This window comes from Stomoxys calcitrans, chromosome 3, assembly GCF_963082655.1.
Source record: "Stomoxys calcitrans chromosome 3, idStoCalc2.1, whole genome shotgun sequence".
NCBI classification, from domain to species: domain Eukaryota; kingdom Metazoa; phylum Arthropoda; class Insecta; order Diptera; family Muscidae; genus Stomoxys; species Stomoxys calcitrans.
In genome coordinates this window covers 121,512,764-121,537,069 of record NC_081554.1, presented here as the reverse complement: position 1 = coordinate 121,537,069, position 24,306 = coordinate 121,512,764, and the positions used below count along the sequence as shown (strand labels likewise).

General features: G+C 35.3%; 4 non-coding genes across 4 annotated transcripts; 3 read left to right on the top strand and 1 right to left on the bottom strand.

The window, feature by feature from the left end:
- Positions 1 to 398: 398 nt before the first annotated feature.
- Positions 399 to 522, top strand: Trnal-caa (transfer RNA leucine (anticodon CAA)). The gene is made up of 2 exons: positions 399 to 436; positions 478 to 522. It is a non-coding gene; the product is annotated as a tRNA-Leu (tRNA).
- A 375-nt stretch (positions 523 to 897) lies between these two features.
- Positions 898 to 1,025, top strand: Trnal-caa (transfer RNA leucine (anticodon CAA)). Its single transcript has 2 exons — positions 898 to 935; positions 981 to 1,025. It is a non-coding gene; the product is annotated as a tRNA-Leu (tRNA).
- A 155-nt stretch (positions 1,026 to 1,180) lies between these two features.
- On the top strand, positions 1,181 to 1,307 carry Trnal-caa (transfer RNA leucine (anticodon CAA)). The gene is made up of 2 exons: positions 1,181 to 1,218; positions 1,263 to 1,307. It is a non-coding gene; the product is annotated as a tRNA-Leu (tRNA).
- A 17,105-nt stretch (positions 1,308 to 18,412) lies between these two features.
- Positions 18,413 to 18,538, bottom strand: Trnal-caa (transfer RNA leucine (anticodon CAA)). The gene is made up of 2 exons: positions 18,501 to 18,538; positions 18,413 to 18,457 (listed from the first exon to the last, which is right to left on the bottom strand). It is a non-coding gene; the product is annotated as a tRNA-Leu (tRNA).
- Between the last annotated feature and the right edge of the window lie 5,768 nt (positions 18,539 to 24,306).

Below are 24,306 nucleotides of genomic sequence, written 5' to 3'. Positions count from 1 at the left end.
TCTTAGGTAAACAAGGTGTGTGAGTTAAGCAATCGATCATTAAACCATAACGTGCTGTGATTTACACTTTCACTGCGCGAAGTACTTACCCCCATTTATTCAGCGCTTAAGGTTCCCACACTTTATTATTTATTATGATGCCTTGTCGCATTCCAGCTCATTCTAGTATTAAAAAGTTCATTCATGAATACCAGCCAGACTGTTTTTTTTTCATTTAGTTGTTAGAGATAGTACCCACTTGTAGGCACACATTCATTCAAATGAAAAAAAAAAAAAAAAAAAACAAAAAATATCCGACACATACTATTCTGGGAATTCTAAATATAATCGGAACATACATTCGACTATAAATCAAAGCAATGAAACCGCGATTGCTTTGTTCTACTTGGCGGCAACAGGTCAGGATGGCCGAGCGGTCTAAGGCGCCAGACTCAAGTGTGAATACTTGTTCTGTTCTAACAGAATTTGTGGTGAGCGTTCTGGTCCTCTCTGAGGGCGTGGGTTCAAATCCCACTCCTGACAAAACTTTATTTTTAATTTTAGTCAATTATCAATTATAAATAAAATTGAGTCTTACATCTTATTTGCATTTGGGAATTTTAACTTATCGCAAACTCTTTTATGTCTCAAAAATAAAAAGAAGTTTATGTTAAAAGTATGTTCTAAAATATATATTTATATTTTACTTTCAGGTAAACAAATAATTTTGTAACATAAAGCCATACATAGTAAGTACGAGTAATTTAATTTTGTTAAGCTGAAGTTTGTTCTGAATTTCTTATTTTTAATTAATTAAAAAGTAATCGAATGCAAGAATTCTAAAATCTCCTTTTTTATAAATTTTACATCATTAATGAGCTTTAAAATTACGAAATCCATGACACTATGCCGCAATAGGTCAGGATGGCCGAGCGGTCTAAGGCGCCAGACTCAAGTGTGAAAACTTGTTCTGTTTAAACAGAATTCGTGGAAAGTGAGCGTTCTGGTCCTCTCTGAGGGCGTGGGTTCAAATCCCACTTCTGACAAAAATCTTTTTATGATTAATATTTGAAAATTCCATTTATAAAGATTGTGCAGCTACTACCAGCAACATTTCATTTAAACGTTTATTAAAAAAGGTATTATGTATTGAATATTGATTCAGTATTAATAACTGTAAGATGACACACGTTTATTGTGTGTCAGGATGGCCGAGCGGTCTAAGGCGCCAGACTCAAGTGTGATAGCTTGCTCTATTCAAATAGAGTTCGTAAAGATGAGCGTTCTGGTCCTCTCTGAGGGCGTGGGTTCAAATCCCACTTCTGACAAAATGCTTTTTATAGATGTTATAAAATATAAGAAGAGATCAAATTCATAAAATCAAAATGCAAATATAAAATAAAAATATAGAAAATAGCAATAGAAGCATTTATCCAAGAAAAGAAAGCTAAAGGCGAGAACCACAACTTTTCTTCCTATTCTACGTGACTTAAAATGTCAAACTAAACAAGCAAGGAGAGCCAAAAGTGTAGTGGTTGTGACTATATAATCCCCTTTGCCTGGGACGTAGCCATGGTGGAGGGGGGGGGGGGGGGGGGGGGGGGGGACACCCAAAATGATTTTGTCTAAAGAAAAAATTTAAATCACAATTATTCTTAAAAAAACAGTAAAATTTTTTAAAATGATAAAATTTCATATTTATAATATTTTATAGAAACAAAATTTTGCTGAGGCCAGTGCCGCCACAAAATTTTAAGTAAATTTTTTCTAAAGACAAAATTTGTATAAAAAAATTTTCATTAAATTTTTTCTAAATACAAATTTTCAATGTTTTTTTTTTTTTTTTTGTAAGGACTAAATTTCAGCGAAAAACTCTCTAAAGACAACCTAACTTTAAGATTATTTTTTAGAGCTTAAATTTCAATAAAATTTTTTTCCTCGAATTTTTTCTATGCCCGAGTAAAAAAAATTTATATGGTCAGATCCAGATATTTCTGGGATAAGATAAAGTTGGATCTAAATAGATCCTATTGGATCTGCCATATCCAAATGTATATCATTATATATGATGCTGGTAGGATATATAATTGGATATGGGACCATATATAATTATATCCACTATATATAATTATATCCAAAGATATATGCTATAAATAACTATATTTGGCTTTGGATATAAGTATATCTGGTCTTAAATATAATTATATCTTGGGAAAGATATGTATATTTTGCGCTACAAATAACTGAATTTTGTTCTTTCAGTGTTTCAAAGTAAAAATGCTTCAATTTTATTTGAAATTATATAGCAAATAATATATTTATCTATCTACAAATCTTCTATATATATTAAAAATAAATTTGTGTTTGTTTGTTGGTTGTGTTTCGTAAATTTGTGGGTTTGTAAATTTTTTTTTCCGCATAGACTCTAAAACGGCTGAATCGATTTCTTCGAGATTGTGAGGAGTGGTCCGGAAGGAGCAATAGGCAATACCCCAAAAGTACCACCCAAAAATAAAAGTGGACCGATCGGGGCAATATGGGACTTAAATGAAAGTTTTTCGGGAGTAGAACACAAATTTAGTATACAAATTTGGGTCCAAGTACCTAGGGAGCAGCGCTGCCGTTGGAAATTTTCAAATAGTGGCACAAAAAGTGTCATTTGTAAAAAAAGTGGCACATTTTTTCGTTTTTATTAAAAAAACAAACAAACAAACAAAAAAGCTAGGAAAGAGCTAGTGATGATGGAATCATCATCATCGGAGAGCTACGATGAACCCAACACCGTTCCTTTGAATTTGTTAAGGAGGGAAGATGCTGCCATGGGATTGAGCGGGTCTAGCTGGGCAGTTAAACAAGTGAAGCACAGTGGGATTAGAAAAACATAGTGCAAATTAGTATGTCAATTGTGAACGGATACAGATGTATTCAATGATAACAAAGTGTTCGTAGCCGTCACATGACCAAATAAAAAGCTCCCTAGGCCTAACATCAGTGGTCGTAGCAATTTATCTAGCCACAATATCCAAAAGCATAAGATGGTTAGGTATCTTTGTCAGCAGAACAAGTGGACTTTTATATACGGTGATGGCATGTAAAGCAGTTGTAGTCCTATGCAGCCCTCGAAATTCATTTTGATGGTCGGTGAATGGAAATTGTCCAACGAGAGGAGCGGGAGGAGTAGTCCCTCACGCGTCTTGGCTACTGATGAGAGATGGGAGATCGGTATGTACTACTCCCCCTTGCTAGTGTCCTTTTCAAGTTTCAGTAGCGGGATCAGACTGCCCATCTTCCAAACATCGGGTACTATAAAAGTGTTCAGATAGGTTGAGGACAGTTGTAAGGTAATCGACTCCAGGCAGATCCAGATTCTTTAGCATCAGTGTAGAGATTCTGTTTGGGACCAGCGCCTTGCGCGACTTGGCGCCACGAATGGCATTCGTAGCTTCGTGCATGGTTGTTGCAATCCCATGGCATTGGCCATGGGATTGCACGGTTTTTTGTGATGTCTTTCCAGCAGCATGGAAAACACCGATATACGAATGGCTCACCTTTTAGCCTTTTCACTCTCGGTTCAACAAATTGACGTTTATCTAAGGAAAGTACCTCATACGTATTGCCAGCATTTTTTATTAAAAAAAAATTGTTTTCCAAAAAAACCAAAACAAAAATCAGCTGTTTTTCTGCAAATTTTCACTGGATGTCGTTCGAGTACTTTTGCTTGCAAATTTTTTAAAGAGAGTAAAATGGCTCTTACTCTATTGCAAATTTGTATGGCAAATTTTTACTGGAAAAGTACGCGAAAAGACCTATTTATATGCAATTTGTTGGACGACAAACAATAGATAATCGCTACATAGTTTTTTTTTAACAAGTAGATGGAAAAGTTGCGCAAAAATGTTAAAAGTATGGCATTTAGTATCAAAAAAATAAAGTGACACACAAGTGGCATCGTCCAAAAAAAGCGTCAAATTTTATACTAAAGTGGCACAACGGTAACGCTACTAGGGGGCTGCCCCGGCCCCAAAATCCCTTCAAATAGGCATATTGGACGATAATGACAATATGGGACTCGAATGAAAGGTATTCCGGAGTAGATTACGAATATGGTCAGGAAGGAGGAATAGGCTATATGATTTTTTGATATTGGAAGGAGGCGGACCCTTTCCCATTACACCAAAAACACCACCCAAAATCAAGGTTCACCGTTCATCGTATTAAAAGTTGGTCCAAGGAACCCACTCCAACCCCAAAAGTTCCCTAAACAAACATATTGGACGTACACATCAATATGGGACTCAAATGAAAGGTATTCGGGAGAAGATAACGAATATGACAAAAAATTGATGTCTAAGTATTTGCGGGTCGCCCCACACCCCAAAAGCCCCCAAATGGGAACTTTACTTTATCATACTTATATAAAACTCAAATTAAAAGTATTTGGGAGCTGATTACGAATATGAAATTAAACTTTATGTCCAAGAATCTAGGTAGTGCTTTGCCTCCTTAAATTGCCTCCAATAGGTTATTTGACCAATTAAAACTTAAAACAGATGGGGTGTGGCACACAACCCTCCTATAGGTTGCCACCACCAAACGGCTGTATACACCAACCATGAATATGGGGTGAAATTAAAGTTATAAGGTTTTTACACCTCGAAATATTGATCAAGGACCCCATAATGTGTATACAGGGTGGCTGATGAATATTGCTACAATGATGAATATTGCTACATTTTTTTTTCGGTGTATGGAATACATTTTTCTTTTATTCATGTTAAATTAAATTATTAAATTAATTATTAAATTATTATTAATTAAATTAATTAATTAATTAATTAAATTAATTATTAAATTATTATTATTAAATAGAAAAAAAGTTATTACATTTTTTTTTGGTAGCGGCTTTCATCAGCCACCCTGTATGTTCTTGGTCGTCTCGAAATTCTGATTCGAACTTGCCATGTCCGCCCGCCCGTCCGTCTGTCGAAATCACGATAGCGGTCGAACGCGTAGAACTAGCCGATTGACATTTTGCAGAGATACTTTATATTGATGTAGGTCGTTGGGGATTGCAAATGGGCTATATCGGTTTAGATTTGGATATAGATTCCATATAAACCGAACTCCCGATTTGACTTCTTGAGCCCACGGAAGCCGCAATTTTCATCCGGTTTGGCTGAAATTTTGCATATAGTATTCTGTTATGACTCTCAATACGGTCCAATTCGGTCTACAACTACATATAGCTCCCATATTTTAGCAGAATCCATGGTGGTGGGTTCCCAAGATTCAGCCCGGCCGAACTTGTTTTTGCTTATATATCTAGAGGACCAACTCAACCCAAAACAGTCGGTCATTCATAATTATTCAAATAATCATTATGTGTGTATTATTCAAATAATTATTATTTGGGGCGATGCGCTGCTGGACAATACTTTTTTGTTCAAAAATTGTTCATGGTTTAATTATTAGGAACTGTCGCCACCGCACCAAGTATATAGACTGGCAAAATAGTCGAATCGTTTTTCAAATCATATTGCCATATTAGGGAGAAAACATACTTACAACCAGAAAAGTGGCACAAAAAAAAAACTAGGAGAAACCAAAGCATACAATAAACCTCCTGCTTTTTACATAAATAACATACAAAACTTGTTTAAATTGGTCCAAAATTTGGAACAATATTTTTCATAAAAAACAAAATAAAACGTGTATAACAAAAACAAACAATTCAGTTCTTATCCAAGGCGAATTAAAAAATGTGGTATCACGCAAACAGCTGTTAATGGGTTTGACAGTATTAAGATGTCAAACTTTTGTTTGCATTCTCTTTGTTGTTATGTTCTTTCTCGCATATTCGCTTCTCATGTACGCACTCGTATACACACACGCACACAAATTTCTTTGTGTGTGTTAGCAAGACGTCAATCAGCTTGATGAAAAGATGGCGGATTGCACCATATGATTTGTTGTTGTTGTACAAATGAGACCGCCTTTAATTGTCTCGCTATGATCCGAATCATAGATTCCCATCACCCTAAATCAATCCTAGGGGTTCAGTCAAGACTTTTTGTAACCAAAAAGCCAAATTCAAATTTGGACGGACGAAAGGTCTTCGCAAAATCGATCTACGATCTACAGTACATGTAATTGTAGGTTTTAGAATACATGCTTTGACGAGTTGAGGCGGTGGGTATTTAAATACTTAAGTGATATATTTCACAAACATAAACAACTTATTTTTCGTCCAGTTTCTCTTGTTGAGCTCAAAAATTTAAAATTTTTCGTAAAATTTAACATTTATATGCGATTTGTTGGACGACAAACAATAGATAATCGCTGCATAGTTGTATTTTTGAACAAATGGCACAAAGAGATGGAAAAGTGGCTCAAAAATGTTAAAAGTATGGCATTTAGTATCAAAATATAAAAGCGACTCACAAGTGGCATCGTCCAAAAAAGTGGCAAATTTGATACCAAAGAGGCACAACAGTAACGCTGGTTACAACTGTTAAAGGCTGAAGCTGATTATTCAAAGACCTGTTGAACTTTGAACGGTGAACTTAAATTTGATGATGAATCTTATTCAATTCACAGATATTCTCAATGATGATATCTTCGGCGAATTCATTTGGGAAAAATAATAGGGAAACTCATTAAAAAATTAATATTTCTTATGAATTATCTTCTATTTGTAACTCGAAATCTGAAGCGTGTAAATCTGCAACAATAACTAAAGATATTACAAATTGGGTGGAAATAGATATTATTTGGGTCAAAAATAGGTTGTTTAACAATAAAAAACTCAAAATGAGTTCCAAAACTAATTGGTGCTGATGAGAGAGGAATTACTTTAAAATTGGAGAATGAAGAAAAATCTGCGTGAAATTGTTAGGAGTATCAGAAGAAGCCACTTTTCTATCCAATATGCCAATAAACATTTCCTATCCATCGGTTCGGTATTCCCCAAGCCTCCCAACTTGGTGCCCATATAAGCCGACCGATCGGAAAAGTGACCTATATTTGCTTCCGTATAAGAAAATCATTGAATTATTGCATCCAAAATCAGCGAAAATAAAAGAGAATCCTGTGGCAAAAACCTACATTATGATATAATAAGGAAGATATAAAGAAGAAGTAGCTATCACAGCTGTGTAGCGCATAAGTAGCGGTTTACATCAGACATCGGACGAAAAAAAACCAATGGACTTTGCTAATGAATTTTTAAAAAGAAGGTCCTTTTTCCTGACGAAAGCATGTTTTCCTAATTTGGCTTACAAGGGAAAAAGTTTGTTTTGCTTTATAATGGAAATCCGTATTCCACAGATTAAAAACAGACTATTATAGCAGCACGAGGAGTAGGGAAAACGTTCATAGAATCCACAATGAAACAGTATCGTATGGTTATCGATATCAATTGAACTCCAAATATCAACTGAACTCCGGGATTCATTGGAGCGTAAAATTCGCACACATAAAATATCATCAAAGAATATGCTAAAAACTGTTATATTGTAGAAATCGTCTAAAACTAGCGAAGAAGAAACATTCATAGCCAAAATGAATTAGAAACCTCACAAGTTACTAAAAACTGTGTTTAATATTAAAACTCACCTTTTAGCCTTTTCACTCTCGGTTCAACAAATTGACGTTTATCTAAGGAAAGTACCTCATACGTATTGCCAGCATTTTTTATTAAAAAAAATTGTTTTCCAAAAAAACCAAAACAAAAATCAGCTGTTTTTCTGCAAATTTTCACTGGAAGTCGTTCGAGTACTTTTGCTTGCAAATTTTTTAAAGAGAGTAAAATGGCTCTTACTCTATTGCAAATTTGTATGGCAATTGGTGTATACAGCCAAACGGCTGTATACACCAACCATGAATATGGGGTGAAATTAAAGTTATAAGGTTTTTACACCTCGAAATATTGATCAAGGACCCCATAATGTGTATATGTTCTTGGTCGTCTCGAAATTCTGATTCGAACTTGCCATGTCCGCCCGCCCGTCCGTCTGTCGAAATCACGATAGCGGTCGAACGCGTAGAACTAGCCGATTGACATTTTGCAGAGATACTTTATATTGATGTAGGTCGTTGGGGATTGCAAATGGGCTATATCGGTTTAGATTTGGATATAGATTCCATATAAACCGAACTCCCGATTTGACTTCTTGAGCCCACGGAAGCCGCAATTTTCATCCGGTTTGGCTGAAATTTTGCATATAGTATTCTGTTATGACTCTCAATACGGTCCAATTCGGTCTACAACTACATATAGCTCCCATATTTTAGCAGAATCCATGGTGGTGGGTTCCCAAGATTCAGCCCGGCCGAACTTGTTTTTGCTTATATATCTAGAGGACCAACTCAACCCAAAACAGTCGGTCATTCATAATTATTCAAATAATCATTATGTGTGTATTATTCAAATAATTATTATTTGGGGCGATGCGCTGCTGGACAATACTTTTTTGTTAAAAAATTGTTCATGGTTTAATTATTAGGAACTGTCGCCACCGCACCAAGTATATAGACTGGCAAATTAGTCGAATCGTTTTTCAAATCATATTGCCATATTAGGGAGAAAACATACTTACAACCAGAAAAGTGGCACAAAAAAAAACTAGGAGAAACCAAAGCATACAATAAACCTCCTGCTTTTTACATAAATAACATACAAAACTTGTTTAAATTGGTCCAAAATTTGGAACAATATTTTTCATAAAAAACAAAATAAAACGTGTATAACAAAAACAAACAATTCAGTTCTTATCCAAGGCGAATTAAAAAATGTGGTATCACGCAAACAGCTGTTAATGGGTTTGACAGTATTAAGATGTCAAACTTTTGTTTGCATTCTCTTTGTTGTTATGTTCTTTCTCGCATATTCGCTTCTCATGTACGCACTCGTATACACACACGCACACAAATTTCTTTGTGTGTGTTAGCAAGACGTCAATCAGCTTGATGAAAAGATGGCGGATTGCACCATATGATTTGTTGTTGTTGTACAAATGAGACCGCCTTTAATTGTCTCGCTATGATCCGAATCATAGATTCCCATCACCCTAAATCAATCCTAGGGGTTCAGTCAAGACTTTTTGTAACCAAAAAGCCAAATTCAAATTTGGACGGACGAAAGGTCTTCGCAAAATCGATCTACGATCTACAGTACATGTAATTGTAGGTTTTAGAATACATGCTTTGACGAGTTGAGGCGGTGGGTATTTAAATACTTAAGTGATATATTTCACAAACATAAACAACTTATTTTTCGTCCAGTTTCTCTTGTTGAGCTCAAAAATTTAAAATTTTTCGTAAAATTTAACATTTATATGCGATTTGTTGGACGACAAACAATAGATAATCGCTGCATAGTTGTATTTTTGAACAAATGGCACAAAGAGATGGAAAAGTGGCTCAAAAATGTTAAAAGTATGGCATTTAGTATCAAAATATAAAAGCGACTCACAAGTGGCATCGTCCAAAAAAGTGGCAAATTTGATACCAAAGAGGCACAACAGTAACGCTGGTTACAACTGTTAAAGGCTGAAGCTGATTATTCAAAGACCTGTTGAACTTTGAACGGTGAACTTAAATTTGATGATGAATCTTATTCAATTCACAGATATTCTCAATGATGATATCTTCGGCGAATTCATTTGGGAAAAATAATAGGGAAACTCATTAAAAAATTAATATTTCTTATGAATTATCTTCTATTTGTAACTCGAAATCTGAAGCGTGTAAATCTGCAACAATAACTAAAGATATTACAAATTGGGTGGAAATAGATATTATTTGGGTCAAAAATAGGTTGTTTAACAATAAAAAACTCAAAATGAGTTCCAAAACTAATTGGTGCTGATGAGAGAGGAATTACTTTAAAATTGGAGAATGAAGAAAAATCTGCGTGAAATTGTTAGGAGTATCAGAAGAAGCCACTTTTCTATCCAATATGCCAATAAACATTTCCTATCCATCGGTTCGGTATTCCCCAAGCCTCCCAACTTGGTGCCCATATAAGCCGACCGATCGGAAAAGTGACCTATATTTGCTTCCGTATAAGAAAATCATTGAATTATTGCATCCAAAATCAGCGAAAATAAAAGAGAATCCTGTGGCAAAAACCTACATTATGATATAATAAGGAAGATATAAAGAAGAAGTAGCTATCACAGCTGTGTAGCGCATAAGTAGCGGTTTACATCAGACATCGGACGAAAAAAAACCAATGGACTTTGCTAATGAATTTTTAAAAAGAAGGTCCTTTTTCCTGACGAAAGCATGTTTTCCTAATTTGGCTTACAAGGGAAAAAGTTTGTTTTGCTTTATAATGGAAATCCGTATTCCACAGATTAAAAACAGACTATTATAGCAGCACGAGGAGTAGGGAAAACGTTTATAGAATCCACAATGAAACAGTATCGTATGGTTATCGATATCATTTGAACTCCAAATATCAACTGAACTCCGGGATTCATTGGAGCGTAAAATTCGCACACATAAAATATCATCAAAGAATATGCTAAAAACTGTTATATTGTAGAAATCGTCTAAAACTAGCGAAGAAGAAACATTCATAGCCAAAATGAATTAGAAACCTCACAAGTTACTAAAAACTGTGTTTAATATTAAAACTTTTAACATAAACATACATGTGGTCAGTTTGTACGAGTATGTTTTCTGGCTTGTGTAGAATCTTCAAAATAGGTATAACTACGTCATTTCACACAAAAAGCAGTCTTTCTCTATTAATTTCTGTAGTATTTCTCTATTATAATGTTTTTTAAATTACGTTTTGAATTGTAGTTATTTCCAGTACTTAGGCTTATCTCAAACTTAAATAAAAATTCCCTAACACATTTTCTGTATACTTCATTTCCTTCATCTACTATTGCAGTTTCTTTAATAGACATTTTTTCTCAAATATATTTAGAAATTATCTTCGCTTTAAGAAATCAAATAGCAGATTACTTTAATGGCCGAAAATTGATGGACGATGATGATTAAAATTGGAATTAAGTAAAGATAAATCTGCTATTTAAAAAGAAAGGCAACAAAATGATTAAAGAAAATTGATGAAACCTCATTTCATTTTACCACTATCAGTAGCTATAGGAGCCATTTAAGAAATTTCAATTAAAAAATAAATGTTTAAAATGAAAAGAATTAGCGAATTGTTTTGAACCTTTCACCTATAAAGTTTCGTTTTACTAATTTTACGCTCAAACTAAAGCCCAAGCATTTAAGGTCTTAAGAAGTGAAATCAAACAAAAAAAAATAAAAATATTTATAAAGGAGTTTTATCAGATAATGGTTCTATACCATTCCGCACGTAGTTCGTCAATTTCAGAGCAGCAGGCTTACTGATGAAAAATTTGTTGTTTGCTGAAAATGGCTGCTGCTTAATTATAAAGAGTATGTTAGATGAAAAAATAAAATACAAATGTAAATGTGTGACTCAGCGGATGTTTATAATCACCATAATCGTTTTCTTTAAATTTAGAATTGCCATGCCAGTCATATACACATTAATAGAGTAATAACTAAAATACGAGCTAGCTCAGCCACATCTCGAAATGTATACCAATGGATGGATCAGGTAGCTTACAGTAATATTCCATAAGTTAAAAGCATGTCTCCCAACAAAATTTCTAAAAAATGCCTGAAGTTATCAAAACAAGTAACAGGAACATACAATTTTTTTCTTCAGCAGACTTATGTTGAAGCGGCAGTACGAAATGTTTGCTAATACAGCAGCCCAATGTTTGCTTAGACAGCAGTGATGTCGGCTTTCCTATTTTCATCAGACAAAAACTGCTGTTTTGGCAAACACTTTTTCTGATTTGAATAACAAATTTGGTTGAGTGTAGAAAGCTTTTTCATTCAACTAGCTTCACCCAGAGAAATTTGTTAGCAAAAATATCTAAAATGTTTGTGTGCAGTAGTTCTGATATTATAGCAGTATTTTTCCACTTTCAGAACAGCAGACTTACTGCTGAAAAGTCTGTTGTTTGCTGAAAATGACTGCTGCTTAATTACGAAAGGAATGTTAGAAGAAAAAATAAAATACTAATATAAATGTGTGTCTCAGTGGATGTTTATAATCACCACTGAATGTCTACTTTCCATAATCTTTTTTGTTTAAATTTAGATACAAAAGACTATGCCAGTCATGCACACATTATTAGAGCAATAACAAAAAATGTGAGCGAGCTCAGCCACAGTTCGAAGTGTAAACCAATGGATGGATCTGACAGTAATATTCCATAAACTCATCTCTTCCACAAAAATTTGCAAAAAAATTCTAAAAAATGCCCAAAGTATTCAAAACAAGTAACAGGTAAACATAAATTTTGCATACAATTTTTTTCAGCAGTTTTTTGTACTTAAAACAGCAGATTTTGTATGCTGATTTATCTGCACATTAAAAAAAATCATTTTGTTCTTGTTCAAAAAATCTTTTGATTACTACAATAGGAAAAGCAAAAAAAAAAGACTTAAAAAATTTTCATTGAAATTTTAAAAAATAAAAATGTGTTTAAAAAATTATTAAAAAAAACTGGGACAAGGTCTTTAGAGATTTTTTTTGCCAAAATTTAGTCTATTGAGAAAAAAATCATTAAATTTAAGTTTTCAGAAGAAGAAGTTTTATTGAAATCTTATCATTCGAGCCCGGAAGCTCCCCCTGGCTACGTCCCAGGTATATACAGACCTAAGATCTAAGACGATCTAGCCATAACCTTTCGTCTTTCTATTCAACTGTTTCTTTTTTTGTCCATAGTCATTCGAAATCCATTCGAAAATGGGCTACATGGGACTTTTTCTTCATATAGACCGATCTCCCGACTAAGGGTCTAAGAACCATAAAAGCCGCACTTATTACCCAAGTTAGCTGAAATTTGGCACAATGATTTGTGCTAAGATCGATCCATATCTTAATATAGCTCCCTTATAGACCGATCACCCGATGAAGGGCTCAAATCTGTCCATATCTCAATATATTCCCTTATACATCGAACACCCGATTTAGGGTTTTAGACTCCTACATTTAATTCCCCATTTAGCTGAAATTTAACACATTGAGCTGTGCTAGACCCTTTGACGTCTTTGCCGAGTATGGATTAGATCGATTGATGGTCTGAAATTAAGTGTAGTGAGCTATGTTTAAGCCCTACACATCCTTCCCGAATATGGTGCAGACAGCCAGTTGTACGAACCGGATTGACCCGATGGATTCTTCATTGCTACAAAATGATGGAGATTCGTTAAGCCTAGCCTTAACATACAGCGTAGTGCAATCAACGCTTGCACATTAACTCACATGTCAAACTCAGACAGATCGTTTAGTGGTAACACTCCATAATCTGCCCAAATATTAAAGTTTTTGGGCAGATATGCAAATATATTTATGCAATTAAAGTGAAATATGTGCAAACAAATCAATGACATTTTTTTCTACTGTTTTTGAACGACAAGGAATATGTATTTGCAAAGAACTCCGAACCCTAGTAATAACGTTTTTTTAAGATGCTTAACGTTTGGAGCATTCATAAGCAAACAAGTAAAAAGGCGTTAAATTCGGACGGGCCGAACTTTGGATACCCACCACCTCGGGTATATATGTAAACCACCTTTCGTCCCCCATAGAAGCTATATTGGAATGTGGTCCGAGGACCAAATTCGGTACGGACATTGAGTGGTCTAATGAGTACAATTCTCTGTTAAATTTTTTAGAACAAAATATTGGTCTTTTTGGCTGCTATATTCAAATAAGGACTGAACCATATACGACACGAATGTCGAAAAGTCAAACATAGGTCACTGTGTCGGCGACATCGGGAAAAAATGCGCCTTTTATGGGCCCAAAACCTTAAATCTAGAGATCGGTGTATAAGGCAGCTATATCAAAATCTGGCAAGAGCCCTAACACAACTCACTGTCCCAAATTTCAGCGAAATCGGACAATATATGCGTCTTTTATGGGCTTAAGACCTTAAATCGGCGGATCGGTCTATATGGCAGCAATATCCAAATCTGAACCGATCTGGGCCAAATTGAAAATGGATGTCGAAGAGCCTAATACAACTCACTGTCCCAAATTTCAGCAAAATCGGATAGTAAATGTGGCTTTTATGGGCCTTCGACCTTAAATCGGCGGATCGGTTTATATGGGGCTATATCAAGATATAGTTCGATATAGTCTATCTTCGAATTTAACCTGCTTATGGACAAAAAAGAATCTGTGCAAAGTTTCAGCTCAATATCTCTATTTTTAAAGACTGTAGCGTGATTTCCACGGACAGACTGAGGGATATGGCTAAATCGTATTAGATTTTTACGACGATCAAGAATATATACTTTATGGGGTCGGAGATGGGTATTACGATATGTTGCAAACGGAATGACAAAATGAATATACCCACTTCTGCCAATAGTTTGCAGCTCGAATAAACCGCCATGTAATGTAAGAAAATTAATGGGAAAAAGTCAACACGTTTCTTGTACAATGCAACACTGTTTGTCGTTTCGGTGATGTAGTGCCTTGTATCAATTAATGTCTTTTCCTATTCTAGTATTTATAAGACATTGTTATTTTGTCGTAAGATTTGCTGTTTTCTTTGTTCGTCAGCCGTTTGGTTCACACACGTTATTAAATAATCTTACTCACCGCAAGCCGGTAGCAGTTGGTCGTTTTACTCACTGTCATCTTTATGTCCGTCCGTTTTATGTTGATGGCTATATACACTAGGAAAATAATAATAGATTAGGAAATTTTGTTTTAAAAAAAATGCGTAATAAAAAAGGGAATACCTACTATGTTTATTTTTAATTTTGCTACAAATTTACGAAGTTTAAACATTATTTCTAAGATTCTACATTGGAACTTCGTTCCATACGAGGTAATGACATAAAAATTAAAAAAAATTTCGCTAACATAAATTCTGTAAATTGTATTAAACACAGGTAAAATCAAATTTGATGAGTGTACATTTTCTTCCCTCTTTGTCTACCGATAGTTAGGAAATCTGACAAACCCCATATAATAATAATTACAACAATTTTATGTTATATACGTACATATATCTTTGGAAACATTATTATTACAGAATATATGAACATTTATGTATGAAGTCAAGTCAAAAAAAGAAATATAAGAAAACGTAATATGATACACATGTGTAATGGCTTTTTCTTCATGATGACATTAATATGGCACTGGAGAATTAAAAGCAAACAGAAATATCGTGTGTTACCGTTGTGACAGAAGCAATGGTTAGATGGAACTAATGTTAAAAGCTATTAAAAACAAATTATCACAACACCACAAGCTGATCTAATGTTGGTACAAGTAATTGTTGATAATTTGAAGTAATAATAACAATAATTCTGATAATTAATCAAAGCTGGAAAAAAATTTATTTCCAGTACTTTTTAACTTACGCACTGTCATCTTTCTAAATACAAAATTACGCTATATTCGTTGAAAATAAAAATATTGATATTAGTATTAAAACTTGGTACAGACAGTTATAACATACCCACCATCATCGTATGGGATGGTTAATAATCTAGCATAGTAATACTGATTTGAACCTTTGGGCGGAGCAGACGTATTGTTATTTCGATCCGCAGGAACATTCTAAAAAAATTTTAAGTCACTCAAGGAAAGCACGATAGTTTTATCCATTAGACGGTTGATGTTCTGGGTCTGGATTCCCACAGATCCTGAATCCATACTTGGGAGGATTCCAATCTTTCAACCACCGACTGGAGGATTCGTAGATTGGATGAAGCTGATGGCGACCGGAGTCATGCAGTATTCGTACTCCGACTCCGGCTGTCCAACTGCATACCTCAACAAGTCTCATGGAGTTGTATCCTACGGATTCAACAAGTTGAGACTGAAGGTGTATAGAAGCGGTATGGTTGGGAAATCAGAAAGTGATTCAGCAGTTGTTGCTGAACATTTTTCTGAGGAACTATCGACCACATCTCTTAAGTCGGGCTGATTGCAGGAGACTTGAAATTCCCCTGTGACGATCAAAACAGGTGGGAAATACGGCGAGACGGGGCCCGACAAGCCCGTTATGGACTGGGCTCAAGGTGTGCGCCAGCGGGCAGGGACGCAACTGAAAAGGTACTTCGACAGCAGCATCAATGAAGCAATCGTCCACACCGCAAGTGTTCAGTGTCCTCTGGAAGAGTGATTTCACTGCTTTCTCATCGAATCTTGTGAGGATGAACTCCTGACGGACTTAGAAGATTAGGCTTACGCAACAGTGGTGAAAATTCTGAATCTTGACTATGGTCCGGTTTGTGCAGATAAATCTCCGTCATTATAAGGCCGCTTCGGCGGCACTAAAGGTTCTTCTGTTGGCAGGAGGATTTGACATAGTTCTTGTTCAGGAACCATGTTTTTGCGGAGGAATGGTTCGTGGACTAAGACTTCCTGAATCTATACTACTAAGGGTTACGGGGAATGGGAGACACAGGTCCTGTATTCTTGCAAAAACTAGTCGAAGTATTTTCTTTCTTTCGTCGCTGAGTACTGAAGGCTCGTATTAGCCAGCCTTGAAATTAATAAGTCTCATTACACGGTAGCTTCCCTATAAATGGCACACAATTCAGAGATGCCGCTTAAAGCCTTAAGTTGCATGTTAAAGCCGCTTCTGCAGGGAAAAGGAGTTTCATTGTAGAAAGTGATGCTAATGCACAGTTCGGATATAAACGAAAGAAGTAAGATGCTTATCGAATATATAAGAAGTTGCAATCTGGCAATTTTTAATAAAGGAAATGAACCGAACTTTATTACCAGGAACAGGCAGGAGGTACTAGATTTTACCTTTGTGCCGGAAGATAAAAGTGAAAGAATATTCGACTGGGAAGTATTGGATGACAACAGATTCTCTGATCATCGTTATATCAGTTTAAGAAGAAAGGAGGATTGAGGCAAATTTCGGCACACATTCTGCGCGACTATCCCTTTTATACCGGAGAAGAAAATGCAAAACTGCGGAGGACATAGAAATAATGGTCAAACGGATCACGATGATCCTAAATATTTCGCTTGTGTCATGTCCTAGTGCCAAGCCAAGGGGCAAACAGCAAGCCCCCATTGGTGGACTCCAGATCTGGTTGGTTAAGGAAGGGCTGCAGAAAACTCTTCAACATGGCAGAAGCCACAAGGGCACCAGACGTTTAGGACATCTAAAAGGCTGAGCAGGAAAAAAGGGCAAGCTGAGTATGGCTCTGCATTTCCGAAGAGGATACATCTGAGGCCTCTAGGCTAAGGAAGATCCTTTCCTCGAGACTTACATACTAAAATTGGCTTTGACAGAACATTTGCCACGATCTTCTGCGCTAATTCTTCTAAATTTTCTGACACCAAGTCCCGAGGGCTTTTAGTCGTCCCGGCTTGCGTCCCGTGATCGCCTTCAAAAGACTTCTTTGCTGGAACTTTTTCATCCGTTCTGACACCATGACCTAGCCAACGTAACCGTTGTACAGGGTGGCTGATGAATATTGCTACAATGATGAATATTGCTACATTTTTTTTTCGGTGTATGGAATACATTTTTCTTTTATTCATGTTAAATTAAATTATTAAATTAATTATTAAATTATTATTAATTAAATTAATTAATTAATTAATTAAATTAATTATTAAATTATTATTATTAAATAGAAAAAAAGTTATTACATTTTTTTTTGGTAGCGGCTTTCATCAGCCACCCTATATATTGTTACGTTTAACTATGCTATCGTCGTCATACAGCTCGTGGGTCATACGACGCCTATATTCTCCATTAGCGTAAACTAGTCCATATATATGTTACAAAAGATTTTTCTCTCAAACACTCCAAGTACTGTCTTATCTACTTTCGCAAGTACCCATGCTTTGGAGCCATACACGAGCACGGGTAGTATCAGCGTCTTGTATCGTGTGATTTTCACCTGTCGAGAGAGTTGGTCTTTCTCCTCAGCTGTTTGCTCAATCCAAAGTAGCATCTGTTTGCCAATATTATCCTTCGTGTTATTTCAAAACTGGTGTCATTTGTTTCGGTTACGGCGGTGCCGGGGAAGATAAAGTTGTTGACCATCTCAAAGTTGTAGTTCCCAACTTTTTTCATTTTCTTTATCTGCTCGATTTTACAGGACTTTGTGGAAGTCGATATCACTCACTTTGTCTTATCTCCATTTACTGCCAAACCCATTTTCGTTGATTCTCTTTCGATACTTTAAAAGGCTACAATTGCCTCTTCCGGTGAGTGACCCATAATATCGATGTCGTCGGCATAGGCGACAAGTGTTCCATGCCTATTCACACCTGCATATCGTATATTCTTCTTCAGCAGGAAAGAAATTTGGTTATTTTGTCATAAAAAAGTAATACAAGTTATGAATAAAATAAAAAATAAACATTTTTTGTCAGGAGTGGGATTTGAACCCACGCCCTCAGAGAGGACCAGAATGCTCATAATTTCAAATTCTGTTGTACAGAACAAGTATTTACACTTGAGTCTGGCGCCTTAGACCGCTCGGCCATCCTGACGTCTGTAGACAATGTCACTTCTTCTCACCATTCATCAGGGTTTGAGGTGTGTTCACTCACCGCTGTGATTCTTTTTGGCCAACCCTCAACAATTTCCAATTGATTCGTGTTATCTATTCATACATATTGTATACATTCTAAGTGATTATGCTGTTCAAAATGCAACAAACAATCAAATTCGCATAAAATTTTCATATTCATAAAATATTTTAAAGGGCATGTGTTGTGAATAGTTAATGAAGCAAATGTAAGTATTTATGATTGATTGGCAAGCTGGTGAATAATTTAATGAACAAATGTCTGGCGTTCGATAGATGGATGGGTGGTGAATGCTTTGTGAAAGATGTTCCATTAGAAGAGCAAATGGACTTTGGCATTGCATTGAAATAAATCTCATTTGAATTCCATGAACAACAACTGTGTATTGCGCAAATATTGTTGTCACATTTTCAGTTTTGCCTGGTGCTTGCTGGTATTAGGATTTGAAAAACGATTAATGTCAGCCGATTGGAGCTGCTGCATATTTACTGTCTGTTTGACCTATAAAAGTAGCGAATCCGTTAAAGTAGATTTTCTTCTGACTGTTTTCATGACTATCATCTCTTCTCATCTGTTCTCTCCTTTCATTTCGTTGTTTGTTTATATTTCTCCTTTAGCTTACCATAACTCGTGCTCGTTTAGCTTTGAAAATAGTCTATAAAACAGACTTTCATTGAACATCTTTTGGCTTTTAAAGTTGGCTAAAACCACGCGTCAACCTTATTTGAGTTTAACATACATTGGCCTCTTAAGAAAACAGCAACCACTTTGTTCGTCACTCTTGTCTCGTTCTTTTTGCCATTTCATCTATCGTTTCTTTCTCTATTGATGGCAGATGATTATAACCATCAGACGAAACATAGCCACGAATATAGCCATGACTGGGTGACTAGTGCCACCAACCGTCACATTCATGGTAATGACCATTGCCATGCATGCCACTGCCATTTACTGTCTATTTTCCATGGCGGTAGTGCTCCATGTGCCTGCCAACTCCAGCAAAGTCGACAACCCAAGAAGTAAAGTGAAGCCACAGGAAAATGGCCATAAAAATATGTTTTTGTAAATAAGAAGAGGCAAATGAAAAATCTGTTTTTGATTTATATGGGTATTTCAACAGTTTTCAAATACATCTATGGTCGCAAAAAAAAAGGAAACTGGGAAAAAAGAGAAAGCCATTAATATGCACTCGGGTGTGTTTCATTTATTTGATAAGTCATTAATTGAAAATGATGACCACAGAAAACAGGGGACACGCGCAGGTACACGAGAGTCTAGCGCTTTTTTCAAGAGGATTAAGGAAATGAATAACGTTTGCTAAGACAAGTGACATTACACTCTTTGACACCTTTCTGTGGCTAATAGGTGGTAAATTTTTGGGTTTTCTACATATATGTTGAATGCACTATGAAATTATTTTCCACTTTAAACTATTGATGGGTTTCAGAAACTGGTGTTTGTTGATTTCTATCTTTAACACAGGATGGGATTTTAAATGTGGACGCCTCCTAAATATTGGAGGCACGGTTAGGTAAGGTTCTAGACAGACCCTAAAGTTGGTCACCTCGGCATTGCTAAAACTTCATTTGTGGTCCGATCACTATCCGATTTTTCGCTGGATACTGCTCGAAAACCACTACAAAAAAGTCCGCTTAAAGTATTCCTTATCTCTACTGATTTCGGGGATATTCGGCATTTAATTTTTATACCCTACACCACCACTGCAGTACAGGGTATTATAAGTTTGTGCATTTGTTTGCAACGCTTAAAAGGAGAAGCACTGAATCCATTGATAAGTGTACTGATCGACTCAGAATCACTTTCTGATTCGATTTAGCCATGTCCGTCTGTCCGTCCGTCTGTGAGTCCATCTATTCTTGTAATCACAGTGTTGGTCGTATTTGCTGTCTAATCATCACGAAATTTTGTACATATCACTTTTTTGGCCCAAGGATGAACGCTATTATTTTGGTAAAAATCGGTTCAGATTTAGATATAGCTCCCATATATATGTATCGCCCAATTTCCACTTAAATTGCCGTTGCAGCTGCAATTTTTGTTTTGTTACTAATCTTAACATATCTGCGAGATTTCATCAAAATCGGATATAGCACCCATACATTTTTATCACCGGATTTGCACTCATACGGCCGTAGTAACAACAATTTTCAAACGATCTGTTTGAAAGTCGGTTCAGATTTAGATATAGCTCTCATATACATATATATATATGTATATTGCCCGAATTTATAATTGTAGGGTAGGTGTAGGGTATTATATAGTCGGCTCCGCGCGACTTTTGCCTTTCCTTACTGGTTTTTTGTTAAAATTTTGGTCAAAATTGGCTTCGTATTTTGCGACTTACGAAGGCATTTGTGTTTCACTCTTCATTTTGATACATGATTAAGGTTGTTCACAAAATACAATGTCTTTTCTGCCGTATGCGTCAACATCCAATAACTCAGTTAAAAGTTATTCAGTTTATAAGTAAAAAAAATAAAGAAGTGGATTTTTAAAATTTGTTGAGAAAAAGAAAGTATTTTCATTTGTTACTCTTTATTGAAAAAGGTTGCTTAAATGCCTTAACGTTATCTTTTTCTTTTGGACATTTTGTAGATGAATTTTAAGTGATTTTTAAAAAAGGTAAGTCAACTTGATCAGGTGCAATATGTACGACGTCTGATCAAAAAATAAGCGTTATTTTAAATTTTTTTCAAAAAGTGTTTATCGTCTTATCTTCTTGAAAATAACTGTTGCTTTGATCAGAGATCGTACAACAAAATAGGCAATATTTTTTAATTGGAGAAACCACTCGAGGTCTCAAAAAGCAAATCCCATAGTCCCACTTCAATCTAATGCTTTTTTACTTCATATGTTCCCTAAACATATGCACACAATTTTTTGCACCATACAATTTTTGTAACCGTAAGAGCAAATTTACTTAAAAACGCCGATTACGAAATCATCTTTGCCCAAAATAAGTATTTTTGGAGGTTTTGTAAAAAAATTGAGAGACTTTTTATTCAATAAATGTCGATTTTCGTTAAAAGTGGCTACTGAATACCAAATTCGTTAACTTAGGTAAACAATTTTCGTTAAAATAGTTTATAAAATCCCACTACACTAATTGATTTCATAGACCCCAAGTGGAATTTTTTATAGCAGCAAAAAAGAATTTTGGAAATCGAACCACAAATGAAGATTTGGCAGTCCAAACAAGTTTTCGAAATGCCGAGGTGACTAAGTTTAAAGTCTTGCAAACAGTCGCCGAACCAAAAATTTTAATTTTTATACCCACCACCATAGGATGGGGATATACTAATTTCGTCATTCTGTTTGTAACTCCTCGAAATATTCATCTAAGACCCCATAAAGTACATTTATTCTTGATCGTCATGACATTTTAAGTCGATCTAGCCATGCCCGTCCGTCTGTCTGTCGGCAGCACGCTAACTTTCGAAGGAGTAAAGCTAGCCGCTTGAATTTTGCACAAATGCTTCTTATTAGAGTAGGTCGGTTGGGATTATAAATAGGTTATATCGGTCCATGTTTTGATATAGCTGCCATATAAACTGAGCCAATAGAGGCTGAAATTAAGCACGAGGTGTTTTATTATGACTTCCAAACAAAATCGGTCTATAATATGATATAGCTGCCATATAAACCGATCTGGGATCTTGGATTTTTGAGCGTCTAGAGGGCGGAATTTCTATCGGATTTGGCTGAAATTTTGCACGACGTGTTTTGTTTGACTTTCAACAATTGTGCTAAGTATGGTGTAAATCGGTTCATACACCATATGAAAAGATCTCGACAAATGCAATCTATGGTGAAGGGTATATAAGATTCGGCCCGGTCGAACTTAGCATTCTTTTACTTGTTTTTTTTTTTTTTTTTTTTTTTTTTTTTTTAATTTTTAAAAATAATCTCGTTAACACATCAGTTCTAACCATTTCAAATTTCAAAGAGATATCTCTACTCGTTCTCAAACTGCAGAGAATTTTTTACTAGTTTTTTTTCGATTCTATCACACAGTGCGATGATTCAATTATTTTCGATTGTTGCAATATAATATACACATTATTTTCGAATATAGCCCTTAAATTGGAATATTTTTTATCTGCTCTTTGACATCATATGTAAGCCTATTTTAATGCAATGCAACCGTGTTAATCAGCACCCAATTAGCGAAAGTTGTTGCGTGAAATCAAAACCAAAGAAAACAGCATTACGTTAACATTCGCACATGCGAAACAAATCCAACTCGCAAATTATTTGTGAAAACCGGAAATTTTTTTCCTTTTTCATTTGTATATCTCCTAATCCAGTAAAGCAGATCGTTAAATTCAAGTTGTTCCAAATGATGAAGTTAGCCTTTGCTGTTGCTTATGGCAAGTCCACCAGTAACTGTGTCGTTCAACGTAATAGCCGTTTATAGTTACGATACCAATGTTGCTTAGTTAATTTTCCTTTCTTGGCTCCTTTGTAGAATAATTTGTGAAGTAGAGCATGACCAGAAGGTAGGCGGTGATCTTAATTACAGAGATGACACTATACGCTATGCTTTATTGTGCTTGCTTAAATGTGCAGCTACTACATTGGGGATGTTTATTTGCACAAAATAATGGGCTAATGTTGTGTTACTTTTATGAAAATTGTGTACAACTTTAGTATACATTAGGTTGCATATAATCAAAAATTAGGTTTAGTGATATAAAGATGGTGAAGAAACTTCTCTAAAGCAAAGTTTGGTTATATAAAGGTAGTGGGCGCCTATCATCATCATTTGATCAGATCATAATATTTCCATATTTTTTATTGGGAAACCCAAGGTATGAATTTATACATTTATTTTCTTCTCTTAATAAAACTGTTTCCTTATATTATAATTTCAGTTCTTAGTTGCAATGAATTCATGCCTTACTTAAAATTAAATATATCGCCTAAATTTTTGAAAAATGGTGTAAATGCATAGTTTTAGGAATTTTTTCATATATATTGCATAATGGAAATCATTTTTCGAAGCAATGCTGTACGTTATCTTCCAAGATAAACGTGTTAATTTTCCAAAAAAAGTTTTTGATGTATTATTATAGCTCTCCAAAAGCCGAATTAAAGCATTATCCGCTTGATTCGAATCCTTCTCATATGTTTTATACCCCTCATATCTTGTAGTACAATCATAATTATAGTTTTATGGTGTCATTCTCATGTCATGTCCAGGTACATATCTGAGGTTTTACTTTAATATACAACCAAAACCAGAGTTTCCTTATCTATATATACACCCCCTCTGCTCTGTGATTGAATGAAGTTTTGTTCTTTTGCTGTATTCTGCTTTACTTTTTTTCCTCTGCAACTTGTCCAACTTTCCTTTGAGCATGTTTTGGCTTTTAAGTCTTCTAAACGTTTGTCGGTTCTTCATCATGCAAAACCATATGACAGCGTCGACGGAAAAGCGTTTTTGGTCTTTTTTTTCTTTTTCCTCCGCATGCTGGCACTTTTATGTTCTTGACAGCTTAACAGTTAATTTAGCTGTCATATGTTTTTCCTGTGGGTCATGCAAAGATACATACCCACCCATGTGCAATGGTATATACACATGTTAAACCTCTCGTGTGTCTTGGATCATTTTGCGATTTCCAAAACCCACATAATAGTGTGGAGGTTGAAACTGCTGGCTGATGTTAAGGTAGTCTTTGAGGAAATGGTCCAAGGTGTCGGTCGAA